General features: G+C 42.5%; 1 protein-coding gene across 2 annotated transcripts in view; it reads left to right on the forward strand.

Annotated features, from left to right (window-relative positions):
- Positions 1 to 355: 355 nt before the first annotated feature.
- cdon (cell adhesion associated, oncogene regulated) overlaps positions 356 to 18330 on the forward strand; it is a 42348-nt gene continuing 24373 nt past the window's right edge. Inside the window, exon 1 of one of the 2 annotated variants that reach the window (XM_036561608.1) lies at positions 356 to 912. The gene's annotated coding sequence lies outside the window, so the exon portion shown is untranslated. Of the gene's footprint in view, positions 913 to 4392; positions 4744 to 18330 lie in introns of those variants that run through there. The other variant, XM_036561609.1, reaches the window with a different exon arrangement.

An 18330-nucleotide genomic window follows, 5' to 3' on the forward strand; every position in this document is an offset into this window, starting at 1 on the left:
ACACAAACGTCAATGCAGTAAAAAAAAATTGTTTTAAAAATTTTCTTGATTGAGCCCCCACAGGTATTTAGGAGTCGGGGAGCTGGCTTTACACATGCAAGATAAATCAATACTATATCATGATAACTAGCCTACCACATTTATTAGAGAAATAAAAAAATGTCCAAATTTTAGAATTTATATAAAGCAATATATTTCCTCTAAAACACGTCACAACTACTGGCACCCCGAAACGTTGACCCACAAATGAGCAGAACAGGTATATCGAAGAAAAAGCCCACTCAGAGAGCCACTCCTGTGGTGGACGAAGTCTTTGCAAGGGGGTGTAAGGGGGCGGGGAGCACGCTGATATTCATTTGGTTTGATGGTAAAAGCTCGTTACCACACTGGCACTAGGGCAGCCCCCTTCTTCTAGCACTGCCCTGTTGGGCTGTGGGCTTGGAACATTCCTGCTTCCACCATCAGACTGCGCCTCGCTGCCACGATTTGCTCAGCAATTTGATACTTGCCTCGAGGATGCGTGTGTGTGTGAGTGAGTGTGTAAGTGAGTGTATGTGCTCGGGAAAAAAGACAGTTGTACTGCGAGAGTGAACGAGCAGAGAAAGAAAGAGAGAGTTTAGTCCGTAGCGTAGTGCTCATTTGGCAGCTTCGCCCGGAGTCCGCGGCACGAGCTTCGTTCGTCTGCGTGACTTTGTAGCCTACTTCATCCGCTGCACTCGCGGGTCTCGTGAGCTACCTACAGCCAGACAGAGAGAAGCTAAACCACTGTATCCCGTGTTTTCTTCTTCTCCCTACTGCCCTGCACTCTGAGCCCGTGTCTAATGGAGGGCCCAGTGCGGATTTGCTGCCAGAAGAATGCTTTTTGCTGCTAGCTTTCTCCGCCTGAGCTCCGCGTTTTCCCTCCGTCGGAAGGTAAGAGCAACTCGGCCTGCTTCGGCTTCCGAACCGGGGGTCTCATTTTACACACACACACACACAAAACTGAGATATTTTTTAACTTCAACAGACTCTTTCGCCTACTTTCCGTCTTATATTCATTTAAAGTCGTCAGAGTTAAACACGAGGTTACTTCTACTGTTTTTCTGTGGGAAGGGGGGGTATGAAAGCGGCTGCCACTTTCCTCAGTAAACCTGAAATATGAAAACATAAAGCAAGTACAGAAGTTGGACTGTCAAAAACGAGACTGACTTTTGCTTTCTCACTGGGACGCTCATAAAAAGGACATAACACCGGTGAATAACACGTTTTATTGCATGTAAGTAACGTTAGTGCACGCCGTCACTCTTGCTTTAATTATTTTATGTCACGTCTTTAATGTTTACGTGCAAGCTCCCTGACTTTCAGCCATAAATATATGCTTTCAGCCGTAATGGCCTCAACCGGTTGACCGGAAGACGGGCTCTGTAAAGTGATTAGGTCCAAAATTGATATCCGTGCACTGAGCTCCTAAATCTGCAGCGTCTTTTAATTATGCACGTAGTTACATTTTTCATTAAAACTGTGATTACGTACTGGCTGTGGAAAAGCCCTAAATGATTTGTCTTCTTACAGACCTAATATCTTGGATATTCTTGAAACTGAATGCCTGTCTGACTAGCAAGATCTTTTTTTACACATAAAAAACAATTAATGAAAAAAAGAGAAAGTGGCACCTGTGGGGATTTCTATTAAACTAAAGCCTGTTGTAGCCTGCAGAAATAATTTTTGCTTTATGAAGATAAAGGTGGTTTGCTTTTCTTCCTTTCTTTATCTTTAATAATGTCAGTCACAACCCTTCATTGAAAGACGACGTTTAAAGTCTCGCAATTTTTTGTGCCTTCAAAGACAGAAAGAGTGACCATATAATTTATTAACCTGACCCATAGACTGATGAGATTTGTTTGTGTGTTTCTTTCCCCTTATGACAAAACTGCTGATGGGACAAGAAGATAACTAAAGCAGTTATTAGACGCAGACACAGACCTTTGAGAGGACTGCTTGAGATAGTATAGTCATTTGTGAGCATTACTTTTGCAAATCATATTTATGCGACTTCAAGTTCTAGTATATAGGCAGTTGTTATATGCATTTATATTATTAGCTCATGGGAAGGGTATATGTATTTGCAAACAGACTATGTTTGTGCTTGTCAGAGGCGACAGATGCTATAACATTTCTCCTCCAGGGCTGCTTTTGATGAGCCTCTTCTAAAGAGACGTAAATGGATGCCTACATGTGGCATGTGAGTGGCTTTTGTCTGATCAGAGAGGTTAAGACAACACCACCGCCACACAACAAAACCCTCATGCTTTCTGCACACAGAGATCCATTGATATCACCACAATAGAAGCTTGCAGAAAATCTGTTTTAAAGATATTTTATAAAGGTAGCATGAGTGAAAGACCCATTTTAGGAAATATGTGTACTCTTTAATAATACACACTCTTTGAGTCCAAGTCAACATTCCGCATGAAAGGACTGACTGAGTAACAGCAGGCCAGTAGGACTGAGATAAAGCTGCAATATATCTTCACAGAATCCAACTTGTTATGGATCACCACAGACTTTGCTTTAGTTGCCGCTTTCTTTTTCAATATAAAGTACATAGAAGGAGTTTCTGAGCTCTGATGGCTAAAACATACAGAACATGCCGTTTCTTATCAAGATCTGGGTGATGGGAAATCACCCAACTCCTAAGTGCCCTAAAGCTGTTTCACTTTATGAAAGTAATTTTAAAATCAGTGTTTAGACAGCAGTGCTCTGAATATGTGGCATATTCACAGTAATGTTCCATTTATGTACTATTAGTTGGGTGATAAATGTTACTTAAGAAAACTGTCTAAGCCACTTCTTGGCCAAAAACAGATTTCATTTTCAGTGGCACATTCTTTTTAAACAACAACCCTATAACAAAGCTATTTCCTGTGTTACTTCTCACGCTTTGATCAGTTTCCAGTTACGGGACCTGCTGAAATAGATACTGTTTTATTGAACTCCCACATCTCTCCATTGCCCTTTGTTTGTTTTGCTTCTGCCACTGTAGAATAATGACACCCCTATCTCAACGGTGCTTCCTAGCAATTTTTTTTCTGACATAGGGGCTGCACTTTGAAACTGGAACAGTTACCATTCAGGGGAGCGAGGTTGTGAATGATCATCCCGAAAGAGCATGACATCGAGTCTGTGAGATGCACGCAGATGGGCGCCTCAGAAGAAAGCAGCCGCAGGTTCAAACAGTTGCTCGGGCTATGTTTCATCTTGCGAGAGACAATAGTGTGTCTTTCAAGCTATTCACACTCAGCCACTCATTAGGGTTGGCCAAAATGATGATATGTTATTGTTATCATGATAAATTATGTCACTATATGCTTGTCTTCTAGACTTCTGGAACATTGAACAACGGAATATAGCATAGAAAACAGATTACAGAGAGCCTGTAAACAACAGCCAGTGTAGTGGGGTGGGAGATATGACAGAAATACAGCATCATGACACTTGAAGACTTTTTCACAATACATGATCTGCATCACAATATATTTATTTATTCAATTTATTTTTTGGAGCTTCAACAGGCAGAATGCACCACTAGTGAAAAAACTGTTAGTATAATTTTTATTTTTGATTTTTATATACAGCATTCACTAAATCCATTTAAACAGGACCAATTATACTCTCTTTTTAATGAAACATACAGTTGGTTAGCGTTTGTTATATACTGATAATATGCTCAGAATAGTGTTTTGTGGCAGATTTACCACAATAATGAATTTCTCACAGTATTGCCCACTTCTACAGTGCATAGTTGCTGCATAAATTGCATAGTAGACTGTCACAATTGTTTGATTTTTCCTTCTGGCCCTTTTTTAACCTAACACTAATAATTATACTCATAGTTTTTCATAGACTAAAAAGTGGCACTCCCGTTTTATGTCAAGGTACGCCCAGCCTGAAAAGAGCTTCTTGCTGTTTGATTTCCAGCCTTGGCTTAAATGAGAATGAACTCACTAATCATCTAAGCAGATGACTGGGCTACATCCTGCGATTTCAAAAGCATTGCCCATCAGTGTCTCTGAGCTAAGTACGGGCATTAATAAATCATTAGCATGCCAGCGCTTATCATACAGGCTGACTCTAAACACTGCCTGTGCCATTACGAGGGCTAGAATAATGTTTGGCCGATTAGAGCGTTCTGGCTAATGCTAAACACATGTGGCTGCTAGGGGAGGTATTTTAAGTGGCCAATTTGAACGTAAGCTTGTGTAATGCGCTCGGAGTGGCCTTTCTGCTCCTCATGATGCACAGCCGCAGCATACGCCCTTCGACCTGCCGAGCCCCGGCCCTGCTAAGGACCGTGCCTGTCTGTCAGAAATAGCGGAGCATCGCAGCGTATATGGAGAACGGTTTCAGTACTTCTGTCTGTTTGGGTTGTGGGCAGGAGAAAATGTAAATGCATAGTAAAAGTGAATGATGAGTATGTTGGTGTAACTATGAGAGGCAGGCCGGGTGTGTCCGCCAGAGAGTGAGAGAGAGAGAGAGAGGGCGCAGTCGGGGTGTATTTTGGGACTCCTCCTTGGCTCAGACTCCTTTGCCACACAGATGTTACACAGTTCGCTAACTCCGTCTCTGGCCTGGGCTGGATGAAAGTAAGTTTGAACTGCTAAATCAGTGTGTGGTTGGCCTGTTTATTTGGGTTGGGACTGTGATCTTCGTTCACCCTACTCCAGGAGGATCAGCTGTGGGGCACAAGATGACTCGGTGAAGTCAGTGAGTCAAAAAAAATAGCAACACAGTTCACACGTTACAACATATGTGGAATGCGTGCTACGCAGATGTGTGTGTACAGTGAATGAGAACGTCACTGCTGTGTATAGTCTTGATTAGGTTAATTAAAGCCTATTCTTTGTTTCTTTCTTACTCGGCAACAGCAAGTGGATTCTCATTCAGACCTGATAAACGTTTAAACTCTTAGAAGTCAGGAGGTCTTACTTTTGTTTTGGATTACTATTCAAATTGAAAAAAGGCTCTTACCTGATACCAGCTATCAGTATCGGTCTAATATCAACAGCAAATGCTAGACTGAATGCTGCAGGGAAAATAATGAATCAAACCCTGTACACTGTTAGAAGTAAATGTACTGTGCATGTACGTTTCTTGTTTATGTACAAACAATGTAAATGTACCCTCAAAGCTACAACAGTGCATCTTTAGCTGTGGGGCAGTAGTGTTTGAGTAGCATGATATACTACTTTTAGATGCTCATGTGAAAAGAAAAAAATATCAGAGTGACATTGGCAGATACTCAATGTTTTGATATTGGTATCGAAAAATGATGTTGTGCCATCTCTAATTCAGATGTCATTGTTATGGAATTACATATTTTATTAAATAACTAGTTAAGCAATGAATTACATTAACATTCAATTTGCAATCTATATGAACAGGTCAAATTCTGTACTTCTGTTTTTTCTGTTTATATCAGTTTCAAGCAATGACAAACGTGGCAAATATCTTTTCAATATGTAATATATAGTAGAATTAAAACTGAAATTTATTTGGTCTTTTCCATTCTTCTAAGTGAGAAACACTTACCAAATTTCGCTATACTTATGTTATTGCTGGTGAAAACTGTGACTTTTACATGGTAGACATTTGATCCTTTCAGTGATTATGCTTCAGAAATGCAGTAGCTGCAGTGATCAGTGCAGTGTCCCGCTGTCTAAAACAAATGCCACCAGTGGATAAAGTCCACCTCACAATAGCACCAGCGGTTCTCCGGAGCTGGAAGGACAGGAGAGGGTTTGTGGCCGACTGCCAAAGTTTGCAGTATGATTTAGTGCCCTCTGTGGTGCTGACTGACATTGGCCAGCAGCTCTGACGAGAGAGCAGATTGGAAATATGAACAGGGCACTGATGGGAGAGATGGACAGTTTAGAAGAAGTGTGTGTGGGTGTGGGTTTGGGGGGGGTGGGTGTTGCTGTGGGCTAGTGTTTTGTGAGTGCACTCTACTGGTTGGAATTTGTGAGGGGAATTCGACCTTTTGTCTTAGGTTGTTGAAAATGAGCTACATTAAATGTTTGCTGTTTGTGTTTTTATCTTATACTTCGTTTCCTTCGTTAGACATTAGTTACTCTTATGTAGATGTGTTTAGTTATTGCTATCCTCTGTGGATGGTTTTACTTTTAGAATAGTTTTGTTGTGTCGCTGGATACATTTCTCTATTTCACAGCTTAAAAATAAAGGTGCCGAAAAGCCTTAAAGAACCTGGAATCCTAAAGAACCTTTTGATGGATGGTTCTTTAATGAACCATTTTTGTAAACGAGATGTGCAGGTGTGAGGGGTGGGTTATATGGCAATAACATCAAAATAGTTTAATGACATTTCCATGATACATGACATGTATTGTGATTAGAGAGCACCAATAGGGGAATTATGGGTCAATACTGATATTCGATATACAAGTGCAGAAAAGTAAATAAATTGCAGATTTATTTAATTAAGTACTTAAGTAATTATATATGCGTCACATTGCCCAACCATAAATGTACGGACAACCTAGGAACTGTTTAGTTTTAAGAACCTTTCATTTTAACAATATGTGGTCAGTCAACACTCATTGACCTACTCTATGCAGGTAAAAATACTGTCCTCAGTTAGAACTCATTATGACTCACTTTTCTGTAACAATTTTCACTCCAGTGACCAGTCAGCTCCCGTAAGCCTGGGTCATAATTCCTGTATATCTCATTATCCCAGGAAGAACTATAAAATTTACGGTCGTTGTTGTAATTATGTAATTAAGGACATATAAAACAAAAGACAAAGTCATTAATTGCCTTTTTCTGTTTACATGTTCTTTGATATACCAGAGTTGTCCAGTAAGTACACTTGCTTGACCTAGTTTTCATCCTGTGAAACCACTTACTGCGGGACTGTAGACAAGTAACAGGACTGGGTGTTTCAGAGGATTTCAAAAGACAAAGTAGAAATGATTGTGGGGAAAACAAGATGTAGAATGAACAACAGAAGTAAAATAAAACGCTTCATGTCAGAAGTTATTAAACTTGTTGTCAAACTGATTATTTTGCAGGATGTCTGTGCTCAAGTTATGGCAGTGACTCTGGTCTACCAGGTCGTCCAGGCAGTCAATATTTTTATACTTTGTTGGGGTTTCTGTCTGGCTGGCTCAGAAGATTGATTTAAGTTCACTTTACTGACCAAAGTCTGCTCATTCATTTCAGTGTTGATTTTTCAAGTGACTGATTAATTCCCTGAATTTGCTGAATTGTGGTTCATTCCATTTCACCCCAGCCTTGCATTTACTCTTCCATTTACTGTGGACTTTATGTGTGTATACATATTTATATTTGACAGTCCTGGCTGGGGCGGAGTTCGTTTTGCTAGTTGAGGGCGGCAAAGTACTTGAAAATAACCTGATTATTCCTATGAACGCAGTTGTAGTACTTGTCTGGGAGTGTTTTTTGATCCATTTTTTTATTGTGTAACATTTCAAGATTCATAGAATTACCTGACTAATATGTTTCCAGCTTCCATGAAAATATTGAAATGAATACATAATTTATGTATGTTTATTTGAGAAGAACAAAGAACAGTTTGTCAAAATCTGTTTATCTATTTCATCTACTGTCCTTGAGCATTGTTAGTCAACATGTTCATAAAATATATAAAATAGAATACAGAAATTTTGACAATATTTTTTAGAAAATTATTCAATTCAATTAAAACTTGCATTACATTTGTGACTGTAGCCATGATTTAGCAGGTATGGTCAGAATATTAATGTCCATTTTTGTGTTCATATTGTTCTTGCTTGGGGAAGGTAGTGAGAGCTCAACACTACAAACCAAAAATATTTTCGCATGTGATTCTTGGCGGATGTGACTAACATTTATGAGAGCACTTAGGTTGATTGCACTTGGCCTCATTAAGAAAAAAGAAACCAAAATAAAATTCTTCAGGAAGTTGCAACATGGCATGATAGATGACTGAACTCACTGCTGCCAAAAACGACTATTTATCTGATAATTGTCCTACAGGATCTGATGAGGCTGTAATTTTCCCAGTATCTGGGGTGGGCAGAGAATCCTTACCCATGGGGAAGATTTGGGGCTGAACTTATGAACCAGACCCTTGCTGTCAGCTCCCATAGACAAAAAGAGGACTGTTTGGGTCCATTCTATAAAAATTAGGAGAGAAATTTCTCTGTCCTTAGCAACTTCCTGTTTGCAAGATTCATTTCTCTGGCCTTTTCCTGAGCATGACCCTCCTTACACTCTCCAGATATCACTGGGTGCACCAGCACTGGCCTGAACACTCTTCTTCCTTTGCTCCCTCCCATTGCCCCACTCAGCCCCTCCCCAACAACTTTCTAATTTCAGTCCCCCAATACCCATAACCAACATTTGACAAGGGAGTTTATCCAACATCCCAGTGAATTTGGCTGTTCTGAAGCCTGGGAGCCAAGCAAGAGAATCAGAAAAACTATATTAAGGCAGAAGCTGCCATGGTTGGCACCCCCAATATGCCAGTCCTGACAAACAGACTGTTTGTTTGGTGGAGCAGTACAGCGGGTGGATCAGAGTGTGAGGCAGTGTGGTATTGCTGTAGAGAGGCGAGTGGTTGTGAGTTCCATTTTGGTCCCTACGGTGCAGCAAGAACCAGAAGAGAAAAACGGTCATTTATGGAGCTGTTTAAAAACTGCTTCAGGAGGCCTTGAGGAAACAGGAATTAATTACTGGGCCCAGTCTGAAGAAGGCCCTTTATTGTTGCACTGTTGACCCATCTGTTAAAAACAGCCAAGATTAGATTAAGATACAGGATGGGAGATTCATAATATTTATAACTTTCGGACAGACTGGCTTCCTGGTTGGTCTCTGTAAGATACCCCATCCAGCATGTTTTTGTTTTTTTTTCTTTCTTTCTTTAATCCCTCATCTGTGGAAGTCAAGGCCTGGGGTGCTCTCTGCTAACAGTAGCTCGAGCACGTGCTGTGCGAGCACGGTGCACGATAGCTTTATTATTGCACTGTTTTGCTGTTGTCATGAGGCAGTGTTGGTCTTGGCGCTGTCGAGTGCAATACGTCACCGTCCAGATCCAGCTCACACCTTCAGCGCTGCTCCGAGAATTGCTGAGTCCAGAATGTGGAGATGTGTTTAATGGCCTGACTTATAGCCAAGGATGGAAAGTGAGATGTGCTAGTTTATTGAACTCACACCACCCAGTTTGTGTTCTGATCTCGGGCAGCAAGGCGAAATCACGACCTTTGCACTTCAAGAGAGTTACAAGACAAGAGAGATAAACATTTAGACAGCGTAAATAGATGCGGCCATGGCCCTTGTTTGGACTGCATATTTATTTCACTGCCCTCAGACTTGTACATACAAGGCAGAGAGATTGCTTTATGTTTTGTGGCTTTTAACTGTCTTCTAAGGGAGAGCAATTCAGACGTCAACGTTTTTTGACATCATTTGTTTTTGTTTCGTGCAGCTAATTTCTTCTGCTTTGGGAAGTCCATGAATGCAACCACACAGACAGACACTGTGTATACATTTAAACACTGCCATGTAGCTACTTAATTTTATCTCAGGGAATTCTACCGTAACTGTTATTTTTACCAGTCTGTGGTTTAGACTACTAGCCTCAGCACAAGAAGGCAATGCAGTGGGATCTTTTTTTTCCTCTCTCAGCACCAGATAATTCACAGATGCCTGAATGTTTGCGAACCTCTCTCAGCGTTCGCTTCTTGCAAATATCTGTTTGGAGATGCACTGTCATCTTGTTTTTGTTTTCCACAAGGTCTGGCTCTGAGTTTTTAATATATGTCGCTACACTGGGAGTGCTTTTGGTCCAGGGCCAGGGACCTCTCGGCAGGAGACTGAGCAGAACCCGTTGTGTGGCTGTATGTCCGGCTTGGTTTCCACGGTGACGGACGAAGTGATGGAATCCAGAGAGATCAGGGATAGCTGACTCTGAGCTAGAGTTAAAGAGAGGAAGGAATCAAAGGAAAGCCTCATGCAGAGTTCAACTTTTAATCAACGTGGCAGCCGTCGTGTCGTACCCAGTGGTCATCATAATAGGTCATAATGGAGCAGGCTTGGCCGGGTAAATGGAGTGAGAGTGGGACATTGATAGAGTAAAGGCTTAGGTATAGTTGCTCTACTTTGACTGTTTTCTTGGGATTTGTTTTTTTCTTGTTAGCTCCTCTCTCATAGTCTGAGCCTGTGGAATGTGAGTGCTCAGCCTCCTCCTCAAGAGGAGCTGTCCAATGCCCTGGCAGCTCTAACACACTCACACATACACCCTCACACTCGTTCCTCCCTAGTCTATGATGAATCAGGTGCATTTGGCATTGACTGCCAATCAGCCTAGTCTCTCAGCGGTACTCGCTCTGGGGCTTGCACAACCTCTGTCTCTCCTGCATTCCTGCTCTCCATCCAAATTACCTCCCCTCCACAACCATCACCCCTTCAGGGCTCCGGTGGAGCTGTGAACTCAGCTGGAAGGGCAGCTCGGCAGTTCCCAACAATGCAGTGGGCGTAGTTCCTTTTTCCCCTGTGTGCCACGCAGCAGGCCCGCCTGTGGCCTTGCACAGAGGCAGCGCCCTGAGATCCATTTCCAGTGTCCGAGACAGCCCTATTGAGTTTTGGCTCTGCTCTTAATCCCTGTTGTTGAAAACCTTGGGAAACAACTCACTTACCTCTCTACCCCCGTCTCTCTCTCTCAGCACTCCCCCCACCCCAAAGCCCCCTTTCCCAGGCAAACAAGACGCTGCAGAACAAACTCCAATTAAGAGGGTTCTTCTGTACTGTACTGAGGCTCAGCCCCTCCCTCCTAGCTCCGGCTCACCAGGCGATCCCCGCCGAGTGTTTGTGTTCGAGGCCAAGCAGCCCGGAGCGGGAATTAGCGCCGTCTCCCAGGTCTGGGGCCTGGCACTTGGGGAAAGTAGGCGGGGGAGTACGGGTCAGGGCTGGGAGTCTTCTGAGTTGGGGAGGCAATGTGTGTGTCCTTGGTAAACAGGACTTTGTTGGACGCGTCTGATTCCAGGGGCCTCTGTTTTCACTTCTTTTTCTTCTTTGAAGATCCCCCTTCCCTTTGTCCACCTTCTGAGCAAACTTGGACCACATTGCCCTGCGACGGCTTGCCCCAGGTCACCCTCACCTCACAGATGATGTGATTTCCCTTTAGTGGAGATGCTGCATTTTTGCAACAAGGGGAAGAGGGGTCTTGAAAACAGCGTCACACTCCCCCAGAACTTTGATCCCACTGCACACACACACACAGTAACTATAGAGAACAGTTGAAGACAATCCTCAGTGTGTCGTTTCAATGGGACAACTGTCATTCCAATCTGCTTGCGCAGCGGCTAACTCCTCCGGTCTGATTTCCTCCTTCGTTCCCATTAAAACAAAGACAGAATCCTCTCTGTTGCCACTCACTGAAAACTTTCACATCGCCCTCTCTCTCTCATTCTCTCTCTTTCTGGTACTCAGACATGTGTCTCTGCCTTTTTCTTTTCTCTTTTTCCTCTTCTTTTTTAATAAAGTCTCCCTCCACTCTTTAATCAGAGCAGGGCTGCTCAGTAGAGGCCCAGCATTTCCATTCATTAGTCTCCTCTGCATGGCCTGGGGCAGTCTTCATTCCTCAAACTTCAACCAATAGTAGCCAATTACAGGCCCATTCAGGCCGACGATGGTGCAGGGCCCCGCTGTTTGTCCCCTGCTCTTTTTCTCTCTCTCTCTCTCTCTCACTCTCTCTGATTGCGCATTAAGTCACTAAGTTGTACCATCAGCAGGCTAGGAGGATTACAAGCGCGGTTCACACAGTATCAGTTTTTCTCTGTCAAGCATTAGCAGGGGAAATGAACTGAGGTTTGGCAAGTAGTCTTACTTTGAATATTTCTAATATTTCTATATCTTTTCATGATATTGATGGTAGTTTTTAATGACGTTTTGGTTGTTTTTTTTTTGCTTAGTCCACTCTCTCTTGTTCTCTCTGAGGAATGTGTGCGCATATGTGTGTGTTTATGTGTGCATGTAGGAGCTCCTCTGTCAGCGGTTCAGAGGGCGAGTGTAGACAAGTTCAGTGTATAGCATAAGAGTCAGCTTCAGCACACAGGTCAGATCAGACCATCACAAAGACATTTACTAGCTCTAGCTCTTTGCATGTCTTTCTCTTTAGTTATTTCTTCCATATTAAATTCTCTCATGTTTGTTCAGTGGTTTTATGCCTCTCTTGTATGTACTGAGCAATGGCCATTTTATACATTTATCTGTGTAATTCAAATAACTTTTGTGGTCTTTTCAACACTGTGGTTTGGGTTTTTTGTACCAGACATTCAGGTCTGTTTTACTTTAAAGTGCTTAGGCATTCTAAAACTCTGTCCTTCTCTCTTCAACCCCCACCCCCCCTCAGAACCATCTCTGTCTTGCCCTGCCCTGCGGGGACTTTGATGCTTTCTGCAGTTGCCTTTGTCCCTGTTTACCCAATATGACAGGGATCTGGGCATGAGGCAGATGGCTCTTGAAGCTTTTCCTGTGGCGAGGGGTGCCTCTTTCTTTTCTCCTTTTTCTAGAGGGGTGCAGGTGCTGTCCCCCCACCCAACCCCAAGGGCCTGTTGGAATGTTTATTTTTCCTAGTGTCACCCAGGCAGGAGCCTGCACTCCTCCAGAAATGCCCATCTAGCTACAACAGTGTCTTGCAGGGCCTCAGGTATGTTATTTTAGGAACACAGGGGTATGTGCAGGTAGGAGACAGTTTTTTTATGGTTCACCCTGGCCTAAGGATACTATGCTGAGTTGCAGTAATTATTTTTCCAAAAATATGTTTCCTTTATACCCAGAAGGATAAGCTGTTTAGATAATATGTGTGTGTTTGTGTATGTTTCTTTTATGGATGCTCATGTGGTCAATTGTAGGTGAATGGAACCACGTGAGTACACATAAATAACGTAAATAATAGTTGGACTGGACATACTGTTTTTGCTCCTATTTCTCCAGGATCTCAGGTAAGAGCCCTGCCTGGAATGTTGTGTCCCTGGCTGGTTCATTTATGACAGTTCACTGGCCAGAGATCTGTCCATGACAGGGATTCAAACACGCAGGCTTTGAATTCTTATTCTAAATATCTGACCATAGATCAGTTCCCCAAACCATCCTCCGGTCTCAAGTGTAATGAGCAAAACAGCAATTTAGCCTGCTAAATAATACAGTGTTATGGGCATGCAGCAGTCCTGGATTACAGCTTTCCTGGTTCCCACAATGAGAGAAAGGATAGTATCCACTCAAAGTGGGTAGCCTTTCTGAGCAGTAGAGATGCATTTGTAAGTAAATGCAGGCATCATCCATCACCAGTTTGCGCTTGACCTCACTATACAGTCAGTAAAGTACTATTTAATTAAAACTATTGGATTTTCACACAAATTTCCTTCCAAATTTTGTCTACCACCCACTAGCTGTGTCACTCTCTATCAAAAGGTGCTACCAAGCTGGGAGGGTACTGTCTGTGAGACACTTGAAGCCAGCCACAGCATATTTCTGAGCTGTGACAAGCCATTGGACTGTTCAACACAATTGAAGAAGAGCGCTAACTACCAATTCGGTTACGTTAAGTCACAGACGCCCGCATTGGCCAACATCACACTGGGTGATGGAGAGGGAGGTCAATCCTCACCCAGAAATAGTTATTACATATATCAATCAGGCCCAGTCGTGAATGTGGAATCATAGTGGTTGAGTAATTGCACTTGCCACTTTTTGCACTTTGTTTTCTACTCCCCTAATAGCTCTTTTGATGTGGCCTGTACGGTGGAGATCACCATCAGACAACGGGGACTTCCCATGTAAGACTGGGCATGTATCAGCACCCTAGAACTCTCTCTCTCTCTCTCTCTCTCTCTCTCTCTCTCTCTCTCTCGCTCTCTCTCTCCTTTCATTTGGCGCCTGTGTGCTCAGGCTCCAGACTTTGCCTTTTTGCTGCTATTTCTCCTACCAGCATCCAGCTTCGGTTCCTCTTTCTCTCTCTCTTTCTCCCCCCTCTGATGACGGACACCAGATATCCTTTGCAGCGTCAGCCTGCCCAGATCCCGCTTGCCTCTAGGCGGATGTCAGTAGAAAGGCAGTGAGATAAGAGGCAGGAATGATGCCTCTGTGTTTCCTCGTCTCGCCAGATCCCCGGCACAGATAAGCCAGAGGTGCGGAGGTGCTGCCTTCACACCCACCCCAAGCTCCCAAGTGACACCAGAGGGGTGCCACTCCACTGTGATCACAGCATCCAGACCTGCAGGGGGTGTGCCAAGCTGCCCAGCTTTGGCTGGCTGTTTTAATGCAAGTTATTATTGTAATTATGTATGATTATTCTGGCAGTGAGGTGGAGATAGTTTCCACTGATGGCATAGGGGCAATGTAGGAGACTTGTTGGGACTCGTGGCAAAACAGAAATGCTACCCTCAGTATCACAGGACAGGGGGGATACAACAGCACAATCACGCATGCACACACGGTTGTTACAGTCACTACACCACACCTCGTCTATCTCACCATGGTTTTATATAAAGTTTGTATGAGAGCAAAAGCAGGTTGCTGATTCATGATTTGCATGCGATAGTGGGTGACACTACAGGGTTGTAAATCCACAATAAGGTTGATATGGTGTCACGGTTTGTCGCCCTATATAATTGGAGGGTTACCCCTCTGTTGACTTTTTTGAAATGCAGGAAAATATTTCTGTCTGTTCTTGTATACGAGTTATAGTTCCTTAAACCAGTACGCTTCAGCCTGTTTCAGCCATGACCCCACATCCTGACCCCTAGGACAGCCTTTTTCACATTATAACACTGCTGGATGCAACATTGTAAAGTCAATAATATTACAAATGTGGCTATCAAACATAAAAAACACGGCAATTCTGGCCAGTCACAACTACATAAACATCCGAAAGACCTTTTTCAGCTCAATAGTTCTAAACAAAGCAGCATACTTTTTATACATCTTTTAGCATAGTTATCTCATGTAGGTGAGAGGCTGACCTATATCGGTTATCAGAGCTCAATTTGTTTTGTCTAGTTATGACAATGGGGCTGGGATATTTTATGGAAAAGTTATTCCCAGAAATATGCAATAAAATGTATTTGTTTATTTTTTTGGCAACTGTTTGTGATTCCATGAAGGGTCATCTGAGATCCACAATTATAAAACTATAAACAACACACTGGCCTACAAATATCTCAGTAAAACATTATATATTTAAGACCACTATTTATAGTAGCAGTTTTAATGTGCTATGTGTATCGGAATATTCCGTGTCATTTAATGTAATTATTGAGTGAGCCAGTATGCATGCTTGTTCCAAATCTAGACTGCTGATTGGCTGTCTAAATCATTTTCAGCAAGCATGTTATTAATGCCAGTGCTTCTTGATCAGTCTGTAATCTATTGCGGTCAGTAAATGCACTTCCAACACCTCTCACTCTTTTCTGGTTTAAGTCACACCCACTTTCATTTTGTAACTTAAAAGAAGGGTTGTGGCATCAGCATTAAAATCAGTGTATTGTAATTTTCGACAGTGTTTAAACAACACCCAGCCTGAATTCTGACACATTTATCATGATTACAATAACACATTGTCATATTGCCTACCCCTAAAACCCCTAAATGCAGTACACCTGTCTGTGTGTGTAAGTCTGTCTGCACGTCTACAATAAGCCTTTCTCAATAAAGATGCCGTCTCCTTTTCTCACCCTGTTTTTTGGGGGGTTGACCCTGTGGGGCTAGACCAGGGCCAAGAGACACCCGCTGACTCTCTGCTCCCAAGCAACCTTTGACCTCCTGAGTGAGAGGGGGTGTGAGCAAGAGGCTGAGAGAGTTTATTATTTCCTGTGTTTCCCGCTTCAGCCAGTGTATATGTGTTTGAAGGGTGTTTTTGGACTTCACTGTAAAACTTTGGTTTCCCTAAAGTTCACTGAAAAACCTACACAGTAAAGTTTATTGCCTGAAACGAATTATCTTTTGGGTTTTCCAGGTCTGTGTGGGAGCTGAAAGCTTGTTATTAGGCCATATAATATTGCCAAAATCTTAACAGCCATTCTTTTTTTCTACAAAGGAAAAAACAAAATTGATTTGAACTTTGACTTACATCTCACACAATCAGTGGGCTTGCAGTTAATAGCAGCAACAGTTGTGTGCTGTGTTTGTCTGAATTGTCTGAATTTAAAGTATGTGTATATGAATGTTTTTATTATTGTACTTTATTACTATACTGTTATATTCTGTGGCAGATAAAATTGGCTGAAACACCGCAGATAAAGCACTGATAAGTTAAGATGATTTGGTTATGCGGAACAGATGATGTACTTTGTAAAAGTGCTCATGCTTGAGAGTTTATAATATCTACATGTTTTAAGTTGTTAAGTTATAAGCTTATTTCTAAGTGGCATTTTCGTTTCACCTCTTTTATCTTTGTTCAGATTTTTAAAGCATGGCTTTTTCTGCTACTTCATCAGCTCTTCTCTGTTAATACCACAACTTCTTAGTGCTGTTATTGCATTTATTTAATATGTAAAGGGCATGATCTAAAGAAAAAATATTTCTTTAGATTTTTCCCATGGATTACCTTAATGAACAAGAAGACATAAGAGTAGGAAAATAAGTCTCACATTAACTTTTTTTTTTTTTTACATTTTTAAATATGATATGTGCTTAGCAAACCTAACAGCAGTCTGAATAAATGTGAGCAGTGCATCCAACAATAGAGGAAGCATCATAAATTGATTTGCTGATACATTTCACTGTGGCCAAAGTGGACATGCATGTGGCAGCATATTTATGTGAGTTGCAGGGGCCATCACCAAAGCCTCTGAATCTATCGCCAATGAGACACTTGGTTTGAGTGGATTAATTAAAACTGTTGGTGTTTGTTTTGACCCTATAAAATTATATTGGCCAATGTTATTTTTTTAGCTCCTTCAAATTAGTATCAGTATCACTTACAAAATGTACCAACTGGCCTATCAATCTGGCCCTGCTGCTCGTATTCTTTATATCATCCTAGACTGGTTCAGCTCTAGTGATCCCACCTAGACGTCACCTCTTTAATTTGTTGCAGCCGAGCGGCCTGGTGTCGGGCTGGTGTGGGGCCAGCCCTGGAGCTCCATGGCATCCACAGTGTGAATGTCGCAGCTGGAAGGCTATTGTCCCTCGCCCCCTACCCAGGCCATGGTTACAGACCAGGAGCTGGTGATCAAAGGGCCTGCGGATTACCCCAGCCCTGAGAGAGAGGGGTTGTGCCGAAGGGGAGGAGAGGGGGAGGGTTCTAAAGGAAAGAGGAATGCTCCTAATTACGTTCCTTCCACTTCTTTTCTTGTCTCAGTTTGGGTTCTCTCTCTTGGCTTTCTACATGAGTGTGTTAGTGTGTGTGTGTGTGTGTGTGAGAGAGAGCACCCCGTGGCTGCTCTTCAGGCTACAGTGAACCTGTGAGGAAGCAGCACAGTGTGAGAGGAGAGCGATATTAAGAGTGGACAGCGGCAAGCCTCTGTAACAGCAGTCCAGAGAGAGCAAGTGACATGGACAGAAACGGAAAGAGGTTGTGGGTAGAGAGGGAGAGTGAGGGTGAGACGAAAGGGGTGGAGCAGAGAGGTAAGTGGGAATTCCAGTGTGTATATGAGGACACTCTCGCAGTGGGAAACAGAGTGGGGGTCAGCAGAAAGAGATTTCTCATCGGGGGAAGGCTAACCGAGATCAAGGAGTGTATAAGAGGATGTGTCATGAAGATTATTGCGAGCGTTGTTGGGGATTAAAGAGCGGAGCTTTAGGTGCTGCTATTCATGCGAGCTGAAGCTTTAGGCCAGGGTATGGGCCAGGATTGGGCCTTCCTGATACAACATGTAGGCACAGTCCTTCACTACATGTAGAGACAGAGTGAACTTATTATCTATGATTGTTTAGCAGTGGGTTGGACCAGCAGTATGCAGTCAGTGTTTCTAAGGCTGTTTCTAAGGTCAAAGGATATCAATATTAAAGGGTATTACTATAATACTTGATACCAAAGCAATATTTTGGCAAAGCATAAAAAGTTCAATTAACATCATTCAGTGTGTTCTAAAGGGAAGATAAACAGTGACGTGGAGTCCTGACATTCATCACACTGTGTTTCAGACTGACTTATAGCTAAACTCTTAGAACCTTAGATTCACTGAGGAATAGTGTGGCCCTGTTTACTTTGCATCACCATGATGTGATTGTATTGATCAGATCCTCATCCAGTTAACACCCATTTACACTTCCCCTTTTCAGATGTAAAGAACTACTGACACGCCTCAACTGACGACTGTTACTTTGTGT

The sequence above is a fragment of the Colossoma macropomum genome, unplaced genomic scaffold (assembly GCF_904425465.1).
Source record: "Colossoma macropomum unplaced genomic scaffold, Colossoma_macropomum, whole genome shotgun sequence".
NCBI classification, from domain to species: domain Eukaryota; kingdom Metazoa; phylum Chordata; class Actinopteri; order Characiformes; family Serrasalmidae; genus Colossoma; species Colossoma macropomum.